Raw genomic sequence first — 12,039 nt, 5'->3', positions numbered from 1 at the left:
TACTTTACAAAAATGAGTTTGCAGTGTTTCACCCCTTAGTTCTTACACTTCAAAGTGTCTGTTTTTAATGACCTATCTGCACTATTGTTCTTGACTTTGTCAGTCCACTATCTGCAGTTTTATCTCCACCATTAGATAAGTACTGGTTTTGGCAGTTATAATTGTGAGTTAGAAGTCAGTTGAAATAATCATCCTTCTTGCTTGTTAATTTATACTAAAATGCAAATCTAAAACTATGCAGTGTTACAGACATGAAAGTCTGTCTGTTAAGTCGGTGCATTGAAATTGATGTCTTGCAAATTGGAACAGGTAATTTGTTAGAAGAACTTTTGCAATGACTTTTGCATTTTGTTTATCACTTTACTTCTAAATGAACTAATCTGCTTGTTGTGTGTTATTCTGAAAAGTGTCATAAAGAAGCGCTTATGTCCAACTCTAGGCTTGCTACAAATAATCCATTTAAGAGATAAGGGTCAGGGCAGTGAAAAACTAAGTAAGCTTATTGTGTTTGACACTGCACATTAAATCTATTAACCCTATTGTATATAGTACATATTTGTCCCTTTTATTATATAGGTACTTATTTGTCCCTTTTATTATATAGGTACTTTAGTAATTATCAGTTTGTTTATAAGATATTTATACTATAATTAATAAGTAATAAAAGCACAGTTACCCACATCAACCCTTCACTTTTTATCTTCTTTTTTTTTACTTTTTTAAAATAAAAGCAAACATCTAATTGGCTGCTATAAGCCATAGCTCATGTGTCGCGATTCACAAAAACGTGCCCTCGATTGTAGATTTTTTTCTAGCGTAAACAGCCTATTTTTAGTTTGATTGGATCATGATCAGTGAGAATGAATAGATCAGTCCAATTGTGAGCGACTTAAGCAGTAATTTAAACAAAAAAAAGATAGAGATAGATTGATACACACACACACAGAACTTTTGGACAGACTGATGATGTTGCACATGTCTCTTACTGTGAACATTCTGAAATTCCCCAGCAAAATAAGTAGATTAATGATGTGGGTGATTTTTGTTTCCACTAAAAACATATGCAAGATTATTGAAGTATGCAGTGCTATTTTCTAAATTGAGACCATCTGATAGCGTTTAGATTAGGTATTTTGTCTTCTTCTGGATCAACAGTATCACCAGCATGTCTTGCAGGCGGTAAATTTGTAAAGGTCATGAATGTAAATAGACTCCAGGTTGGCAGAGTGGGACCACGGTCCTTCCCCAGGTTCCATGCTGCCACATCACACATTGTAAAATCTTCCCCCGACCCCAACTACACCTCATTCTCCTTTCAGCAGCGGTGGACAAATGGTTAGCCAATTGACAGGTGGGCAAAGGTTTATTAAGTGGTTCCTGCATAGTTATGTAGATACCCATTAAGAATTTTGCTGAATATCTTTGTGGCTCAAGTCACAAAATCACAATTACATATATGCAGAAAACACATTTATTCTGCAGAATAGAAATCCAGACCAATATGACCTATTGTTTATATTTGGGGAAAATATGACCACATAAGATAATCAAGACTACACATATATGTCCCTTTGTAGTTTCATTAACTGCAGAAACTTGACACTATGCTGTTGTGTGTTTCGCATTTTCTGTGCCAAGTCAGGTGGTGTTACAAGACTGCAGGGAAGCAATACACTGGATCACTTGGCACATGCATTTGTTTGACAGGAAACAAACAATCTCGAGAACATTTACAATTTTCCATCTGAAAGAAATCTACTTAACAAAGCTACAATTATAGTGTAATATTTCACTATGGTACACATGGAGCACTTTGATGACTTAAGGTTCCCTCATAGTGAGCGGTTTTAACGTGAATGGGTGATGATATAAATCAACAATAGTAATATATTTGAAATGGATGAAAACAGAAGTGTAGGAGTGCTGGCAGCTTCAAAACAAGTCCATTTATCTGGCTTGCAGAGCAGCAGGTCTGGCTAATCCCCTCTTAGGCCATGTGGACACAGTTAATCAGGCTTTGCTGGAAGATTGTTTGCATTGTCTCTTGAAAACAAGTTTAGAATGAAGATTATTTAATTGCTTTTTCTAAGGTGTAGAGTGGGAATGTTGCTAGTTCTTCACAATACGGAAAGCACAGGCAGGAGTAGACTTTTGGAAAGGCAACTTGGTTTAGAGGTAACACAAATATATGCTTCCAAGTTGTAACTAGTGACCTGATTAATAATTTTGCTGAATTTAGATAGGAAACCTACTCCCCATATTGATACAGATGAAGAACAGGGAATCAAGTGCCCAATCCTATGGATATAATCATTTTCTGGCATTGAGATCCCTTTCTGAAGCCACACACTCTGCAATATTGTCCCAATCTCTTCATAACAGCTACAATATTGAAGTATGTTGTCAGCTTTAAGCTTGAGATATGCAGACAATTTCCATTTTTATTAAGGATCACTGAAATCTGTTCCTCAATGTGTGGCTAAATTGGTCACAGATGCAATCATACTGAAATGTTCCAATCAGATAATATTTCCACATTTGTCACCAGCATTGTTCACAGCAATAAACTTCTCTCTGAATATTTGGGGGTTTGAGCAATATTTTTTTTTAAACATACCATATTCACTCCGGAGCCATACCTACTTCTTTACTACCCTCAGGGTACTCCAACTGCATGCTAACTGTTTGCCACAAATCCAGAACCAAAGGATCAGCAAGTATTTTGAAAACACAAATGGATGGACAATTTTCACCAATTCTGATGTTCATCTGTATGGTCAACACTCATCCAAACAATGCTTTCCACAGTCCCATACATTTCTAGGATAAACACTGACCATTCACAGTGACAAGAGCCATCAATTGGCCTGGTTTTCGGACATACATGTTTAAATCCTATAGAACATTAAATCCTATGTAACTGCATTGGAGTCTTAGGGATTTAGTCGTCCTTGAAAAAGTTCCTGGTAGCAGCCAATCATCATCATCATTTATTTATATAGCGCCAACATATTCCGTAGCGCTTTACAATTGGGGACAAACATAGTAAACTAATAAACAAACTGGGTAAAATAGACAAAGGTGAGAAGGCCCTGCTCGCAAGCTTACAATCTATCGGAATATACTATACAGCCAATATACTACGACTAGTTTTCTATAGGTAGAAACTCATTACATTCAGCAATGTAACATTTGGGCAGCAATGAATGGGACTAAAGCAAACATGTTTATTTTTGTTACTACTATTAATGCATTTACATAGTGTAACAAATATAAGTATTTGCCAGTTCTATGGAGGAGATACCTTACTGACATAACACCATTCATAGCCCCACAGCAATTTCTGCACAAGGTATTTTCCAAAATAGTATTATCAGTGTTCTCTACAATGAAAGATTCTAATCAGCAGACAACCAGTATTTCAGAACCTCTAGAAAAACTGTTCTTTGTGATACCAACATATCAGTTATGCAATCTCATTTTATTCAGCAGTCACATGCACAAAATATTCCCTTCCTTTTTTAACAAACATCACTTAATATTATGCAATTTTGTACGATAGCCCTACACTTCCTCAAAAAAAAAAAAAAAAAAACGAAACAACGTTTTGTCCATGAATTTTGCTTATATCCAACTCTGCCCAGTCACAAACTAATCCTGCTGCTGAGCCCAAAACAACGACTTTTGTAAGTTGGCCACACAAAAGGATGGCCTAACTCATCAGGGCAAATGGCTGAAACTGATGACCACTATCTGTCTGTGCTGTCATCCGGATATATGAACATGCACAGAAGTGATTGGATGAATGAAGATCTGATCATGCTCTGGCATACCCATTTTTTGGGACCACAGTACACCTGTTTCGCAGCATGTGCAGCCAGTTTCAATCTCTTCACTATGATTTAGGTTGTCCATCCACGATTTCATACAGGCACATTTAAACCAAACCACAAGTTTAGAAAAACATTAAAGATAAGCCATGGTTTGTCCATGTGTAAATTTGCACCCTTTCTCCTCTCTAAAGGAGGTACATAGTATATGAGCAGGCTTCCCTATTCCCAAGACAAAACCAAATACGTATTCATCACTGAACAGAGATCTTAGATCAGTGAATGACAAAAATCATCATTTAAGATAAATATAGAAGACAGTTTGGCTGTAGAGAAAAGGACCCTAAGCAATAAAGAATCTAGCCAGCAAAGCAAATAAAATTCTGAAATCCATCTGTGTTAAAAAAAAAAGGTATAGCAAAGTGAACTGTGGACCACAAAGCTTACAGTCTAGTAGGTGCAAAACAGCATACCTGCACAAAAACCAACACCTGTTGTCACCAGTGGGCATACCGAATACAAGATAAACTGACAAATAAGATTGGAATTGAGAAGCGAAAACAATTGGTCACAATATCTGCTCTGATGTGTGGCGCAAAAATACAGATGCACCGCAACATAAAAAAGCTTGGGTGCCGCTAAAGTAAAATGAAGTCCACACAAAGAAACAGTATGTTTAAACAATAAAAAAAAACACAAACAGTTCCCAAATGCATGGAAAGTCCCCATAAATCAGTTGCTGCCAGGATAGATTTGGTGTACACATATTCAGAAAACAGTGAAGGATGCATTGTGTTTTTTAAAGAGCTATTAGACATAGTGTTCAGTTACACAATTCCATTACAAAGAGACAGTCAGTGCAGACTCGGATAAATTTATCAAGCTGCGATTTTCTGGCGGGTCTGAAAATTGAAGATGTTGCCTATAGCAACCAGATTCTAGTTGTCATTTAGTAGAACATACTAAACCAGTGGTAGTCAACCTGATCCCTTCCACACACTAGTGGACGATTCCGCTTTCTTGGAGGGCGGTGGGGTTTTTAGTAATTTTCCAGATTGCCAAGCGTTAGAAAACAGGAGCACTACACCCCGATCCCTGGTGGTCTAGTAGTAGGAAGAAGTGGGGCAGGACTGCAGTGTCCGAAATGCGCTACTATGCATGCTCCTGTTCCAGAAGTTCGGCTCTCGTGCCGAGTCTTTGCATTAGTGCTCGCAGTGAACAGATGCAGCTGCTGTGTACATATTCTTTAGGACTGGGTTTAACTTAATTCACAGTTTTGGGAGGATTTTCCCTTAACCAGTGATAGTCATAGGTACCAGACTGGAGGCACCTAATAAGTATATTGTACTTGAAACTTAATATAAGACAGCCCAGCCTGTCCACCACAAGAAGTGTATCCTGCATGGATGTGCAGACACTGTCACAGAGTTACAGTGCATACCAACAACCTGCACCTGCATGTATATATATATGAATACAGTAACCTGTATATGCAAGACTGCAGAGTTTGAAGTTTTCAAATAGGCTTTTGCAAGTAGCTGCTACTTATATAGTTAAATACAATAACACTCCCCTCAAAAAATTACTTTGCACTTGCGATACTTTGAGTTGCTGCGGCAACAGTGGGCGGTAAGGAAATTTTACCATCAACAAAGATGCGAAAGCGGGTGGTAGGTATTAAAAGGTTGAAGACCCCTGTACTACATCAATGATAGCTAGAATCTGATTGGTAGCTATAGGCAAAACCTCCACTTTTCAAACCCACGGGAAAATCTCAGCTTGATAAATTTACTGCACTGAGTCACTAAGGGACAGGTAAGCAACTTAACTTCCAAGCATATGTCCTGCTAAAATATAAACAGCAGTGTATCTATCACATTAATATTGTACTCTTATTAGATTTACCACTGAAATCTGCACACTGAGAAACATAACATACTAACCATATTTGGTGTGTCAGTCCAGAGAAACTGCAAGATTAATTCCTTTGCGCACTCCACAGAAGTCACAGCGGTAATTTTTACAGTACAGACTTTTTTTTTAATACATAGTCTACCAAATATATTTTTCATGCAGAGCAATCATTAGCAGTTATTGGCTCAAACATAAGGTACGGAATCAGAAAGTCTTAGAAGACTAGACAAACACCTAGGGATAAATTTATCAAGCTGCAGGTTTCAAAAAGTAGAGATTTTGCCTATAGCAACCAGATTTAAGCTGTCATTTTGTAGAATTTACTAAATAAATAACTAGAATCTGATTGGTTTCTATAGGCAACATCTCCACTTTTTCAAACCCACAGCTTGATAAATTTACCCCCTAAAGTTCTATACAAGCAAAGTCCTTTATCACAAAAGGATACATTACCTTCACAGTCTGGCTGGGCCGAAATGCAAAATGTAGACTTAGCCTCATGTGTCAAACTCCTATTGTCCCATAGACTGTAAGCTTGCTAGCAGGGTCTTCTCACCTCTTTATCTGTTTTACCCAGTTTGTTTATTAATTTACTATGTTTGTTCCCAATTGTAAAGCGCTACGGAATATGTTGGTGCTATATAAATAAATGATGATGACGATTTCTACCCTATTATCAAGGAACTTCTCAGCATAATCTATGGCAGCATCATCTCAGTTGTTACATTTGTCTCTTAGGAACTTTTTTGGCATTGAGGTTAAATATTTTTAAGTTCAAACCATAACTTTAAAACAGGCCTAAACAACTTGTGGCTAGGAGTTGTGAAACCACAAGCCCCAGCATGAGCTGTCAAGGTAAGCTGTAAGCTGGGACTTGCAGATTCACAACACCTGGAGAGCCACAGGGAGGCCAGGCCTTGCTTAATAAGTTATTACCTATTAGTGGTGACAGTGAATGTCTTTATGGTCCAGTGTATTGCTTCCACCACTTTGTATTTAATCAAAACGTAAATGTAAAATGCCAAGTATCGGCATTCAGGTCATAGGCCAACCTTGTTAATCTGTCCTTTTGGATCAAATTCAAACAGATTGGATTTTGATAGTTTAGAATGGGGTTACACACTATATATTGGTCAACCAAATTGGTTAAAACTTAAGACTAGTCTCAGTGAATTGTCACTTTTCACTATACGGAACACACTAGGTAGCTCTATTAGCTGATAGATGTCTACAGTGTATGTAGGCCAAGCTAGGTTTAATGAGTGAATAAGACAATAGATGTGACTAGGTAAAAACTAACTGCTATGATAGACTTTTGGAGAGCTGTACAGTCATTAAAAGGTCTTGGAAACATCAGGTAAGTATTCATTAGTTTGATTGTACATTAAAAGTATACTGGGGTTATTTACGATGGGTGAGCAAATGTCATTTTTCCTCTTGTGAAGCTATGAATCTGCCATTGCAAGCCAAGATGGCAAGTTATGATGTGGAGCTCATTCTAACAGCCATTATTATATTTCTATACTTAGATTACAAAAAAACAGTCTGCAAAGGTTTGAGAAAATGATAGCAGTTATATAAAACTAATCTCATATTAAGCCCAATACCACTTACAAGCTCTTATTGGGTCCTAACCATTAGCCATATGAGTTCATTTTCTGCTGTCAAGTGTTACAACAGCCAAACAGTGAGGTATGAAATATTTTTTGGATCTGACCAATACATTATCTATTCCATGAACAGAAACAGCATTCTTCAAAAAAAAACTTCAAATAAAACAAAGTGGGAAAGGGGAGCACAGATGACAATACACAACTTACCTCAGTGATTCATTAAGTTTGTGTCATAATATGAAAAGGAACCTTATCCTAACCAAACATTTTGATTTTATTACCAAAACACGAACTACTGTAATAAATATTTTCAGTAATACACAAAAGAGAAAACTATTACATTGCACTATAAAAGTTTAGAGTTCAAAACACTGTACAATACATAATTTTTTTTGGGAGGTGGCATGGATTAAATTATGGTAACATGAAATCAAACAATATAAAATGGGGGTTTGACTAATATAGACATAGTAAATATTTGTAGCTGGGAAAATTGGCAAATGCGAGTGAAAGGCCAAAGACACTAAAATAAATTATTTTTTTAGCAAAAAAGAAAAACCAAGAGCAACGTGCAATTACAATCATAACCCATTAAACATCTCTCTGTATACTTAGACAACAGCATGATCTCTGCAATGACCAAAGAACGTCATCTACGCAAACATTTTAATTGATCCAACATGCAAGTTAAACAGTCCAAATGTGCAACAATTTCACAGGCAAAAAGCAATGTATTACTATTACTTCAGGCAATATGGTTACGCTTGAAGGTCAAACTCTTCGGGCTAGATTTACTAAGCTGCGGGTTTGAAAAAGTGGGGATGTTGCCTATAGCAACCAATCAGATTATAGCTGTCATTTTGTAGAAAGTACTAAATAAATGAAAGCTAGAATCTGATTGGTTGCTATAGGCAACATCCCCACTTTTTCAAACCCGCAGCTTAGTAAATCTAGCCCTCCATGTCTTTTGTTGCATCAAAACTGCGTCAGGGTGAGATTAGTGAGGCTTGTACTTTATTTCATATATTTGACAATGATTTCTGGCTGCATCAATTGGTATGTTAAAGGGGACAACTACAGTAATTCATTTTACGCTCAGCTTCTAGCACAGTTTTACAGCCCCTACAAAATAATTAGCATTAATTGTTATGCTTTCCATTTGCCTTAGTATTACAAGAAAACCCTCCATATTATGGAGAATACTAGAGGCAAAAAAAGACCCTTGTACAAGCAACATAAAAAATTGCCAAAATATTAACACTCAGATGGATATCATTACAATAACATGATTATATTTAGCATTTGTGATTTTCATAGGATTACAAAAGCAAAATGGGTGTAAGGGCACTCTCATACATTTAAGTGCATCAGAATGTGTGCCTGCACAACAAAAATGGTGTAAATAAACATAAGTAAAGTGAGCAAAATGCATCCATAACAAGCAAATTATATATATAAAATTATATATATATATATATATATATATATACACACACACATATACCCACATCTAATACACCTAGCTCAAACATATTACCTAACCTCACTTGAAAATGGACTTTTGACCATGCTTAACATTCACACAAGATACTACCACACACACTCTAATTTACTTTCTTAAGTTTACGATATCAAATCTTATTTTTAAAAACAACAATTCCCAGCGCACTATTAGCTCAGTTACAGAAGGAAACTTTTCCCCATACTGCTAATCATGCTGTAACACCTAACATTGCTCAGTGACATACTGTAGACTGATCAATGCAAATCAGATGCATATATTGTCACACAGGGTTGCAACAACAGAATAACTAATTGAGAACCTAATATGTGCCCTCACAATATATTGAACACATTTTTATTTATTTTTTCCTTTAAGCAAGGTTTTACTGTACTTGGGAAAAAAAACAACAAAAAAAAAAAAAAAATCAGTTTAACCGCATAACAGGTCTAATGATCCAAATATGGAATCATACATCCTACAAAAATGAACAGGAACCGTAAGATGGATTTCAATAGAGAGAAGACTGCAAACAATGCAATATGATCTTCTCTCACTATTTTCTTTTAAGAAGGCAGGAGAGTAACCCAATACCCAAATGAATCACATCTAACTGCCCAGATGTGTTTTATGTAATACTCTATGCATGTATTTTAAACATGTGCTCCTTGAATAAGCCAGCCATATTACAAATTAACCAATTAAAATTTACTTCTACAACTCAGCATTGTAAAACATTGGTGTTTGCAGTCCTATGCTTTAGTAGACCATCAACATTAATCATTAACTGATTACCACCCCAAAAGCTTGCAGTATAAAAACTTGTTATCCACCCAAAACAGGTTGGCGAAGATCCTGCAGGACAAAGGGAACTTCACAATGCAACAACAAGCTGTCAATATGGCATATATCCAGCTTATGGAGGAGTTGTGAAACCTTGTTTTGATAATGCATTATGAAATAAATTCAATCCTAGTCTCTCACATTAATTACATATAAAAACCTTCATTTTAAAAATACATACCTCCGCTATCATAAATTATTATACGCTATACATGTAAACAGTGAGTTATCAGAGATACAACCACACCTATATCCAGACATGCTAATATTTTGAGTATTTTATTGCAGTACTTTCAATGCTTATCAATTGTGAATTATACCAATCACCTCTTATTACATATGCTCTAACCGAGACATATCAGTCGAGAGGTAAAGACACAGCTTGCTGCTGTGTTTATATACAACATATGCTTAAATGTCTCGATAAGTACAAATATGTAAGATTGTGTATGTAAACACACATTCCAAATGTGTCATATAAATGGAGTGCTTTCCTTTCAGAAATTGAGGCAGACACACAAGTACACTTTCAATGACTAAAGGGTCCCCTGTTGCGCACACAGTCCACTGCTGGTTAATGTATATGACTTTATCACTAACTAGCACATCAAATTTAGCTCAGTTCCAACAAGGGGAGACCAATGTCACTTTCATGACCCTCAAATTTCTTTACTCCTACAAGCTTACTCAAGGACCTCTACTTCAGACACACTTCTCTCTTTATAACAAGCCCACACTTTAATCCACTGTCATTGAGGAACTCTCCATATAGTCACCTTTATCTGGAACACTGAGACCATATATTCCATAAGGCAACTTAGATCACACCATAGATTTTGCCAAGTTAACAATAGACTTTGTATTATATTGTTCAGGCTCTTTTATTTAATAGAAAGAAACAGAGTTCCTGAGTTCTAGCAGTAGACAAACGTCCTCCAACACACACACCGTTCCATCAAATGCCCAAATACCCACAAACATCTCTAACAAATGCCCCCCCACCTTTAACAATAGCAGAGGGCCCCCCTCCTATAGCTGTAGCCAAATCCCCCCCCCCCCACCTCTAGGGGCAGCCAAATGCCCCACACATCTAGTGGTGGTCAAATGCCCCCCTCACCCCCACGGGTATCCAAATGCCCCCCTCACCGGTAGCCAAATGCCCCCACCTACCCCCCAAATGCACCTCTAGCAGTACCCAAATCCTCCACACACACCAATAGCAGTACCAAAAAGCTCCACTATATGCATTTCTTCAGCCTGTACATTGCTGCTCCCCTACACTCTCCAGCTAGAACCCCAACAGTAGCCAGTATCCTCCTGTACCCCTGTTCTCTAGCCATTCCCTAGTACTCTTCTATACCAATGAAGCTAGTAATATGCTGCCCCTCCACACTCCACTCTGTACATTAGTGTCCCCTACACTTCTTATGTAGAACGTTTGAACCCCTTACACGTCTCCCCAGAATCGTCCTGTATATGCTCTTTCCTAACTCACATTCTCCGTGCCCCCTGCGCTCTCCCATCCACAGACCCCCCTCCCCCTGGACGTCACTGCACCTCACATGTGGCAGCACGGGTCATACCTGAGTCCACACTCCGGAGCCTCCTCCCGGGCAGTGTGAGCAGCAGGCAGCCCAGGATCCGGGAAAGCAAATCCGCGGAAGCCAGGAAGTTGATCCCGAGATCCCCTCCCCCAGCCGGTAGTGTCTCCTCGGGTTCTCCGCCCTAGTGACCCCCTTCTTCCCGCCCCAGCTCTATCGGTGTCCGGGGACCGATTTTGCTCGTCTCCCAATCTCCGCCAAGCCGTCAGCTCTCACAGCGCGGCAACAATAACAGCTGCCCCCTCCTTCTGTCCCGAGATACCGCCCCCTGCTCGGGCCCGCCCCGGGACTAGCTTACTGCCTACAGCTCATAGAAAGAGCTACAGACATGTGTGCAGAGGGGCAGAGCAATGTACACATTCCCAGAGTAAAGTACACATATACTGACACATGAACACATTTACACACCCATGCTAGAGCAATGTGCACATATTGTACCCTAAAACCTACATACATGTACAGTATAATGCATTACTCTATACATGCACTCAAATCTTCATACAAATACATAGCAATACTTTCCTGTTCTTGCATACATCTACAAAGACATCTACACATATACTGACATAGGCAGAGAAGTACATATATTTTGAAACGCACACATCTATTGGGATACACATACAGACGTAAGTTATAGTATGAAATACACAGAGCACTGGAGTGAGCAGTACAAATTTATAAAGGCACAGATCCACTTTGATATTCAGTGAGGGAAACGCACTAACAAATGACAAGAG

At 38.0% G+C, this 12,039-nt stretch overlaps 1 protein-coding gene across 2 annotated transcripts in view; it reads right to left on the bottom strand.

Annotated features, from left to right (window-relative positions):
• The window catches only part of NDST2 (N-deacetylase and N-sulfotransferase 2), a 95,470-nt gene extending 83,928 nt beyond the window's left edge, over nt 1–11,542 (bottom strand). For both annotated transcript variants that reach the window (XM_075216681.1, XM_075216680.1), the window contains exon 1: nt 11,285–11,542. The gene's annotated coding sequence lies outside the window, so the exon portion shown is untranslated. The remainder of the gene's footprint in view (nt 1–11,284) is intronic.
• Between the last annotated feature and the right edge of the window lie 497 nt (nt 11,543–12,039).

Source organism: Mixophyes fleayi, chromosome 6 (assembly GCF_038048845.1).
Source record: "Mixophyes fleayi isolate aMixFle1 chromosome 6, aMixFle1.hap1, whole genome shotgun sequence".
In the NCBI taxonomy this organism is placed as follows: domain Eukaryota; kingdom Metazoa; phylum Chordata; class Amphibia; order Anura; family Limnodynastidae; genus Mixophyes; species Mixophyes fleayi.
Note: the sequence above shows the minus strand (reverse complement) of the source record. Positions and strands in the feature narration are given on the sequence as shown.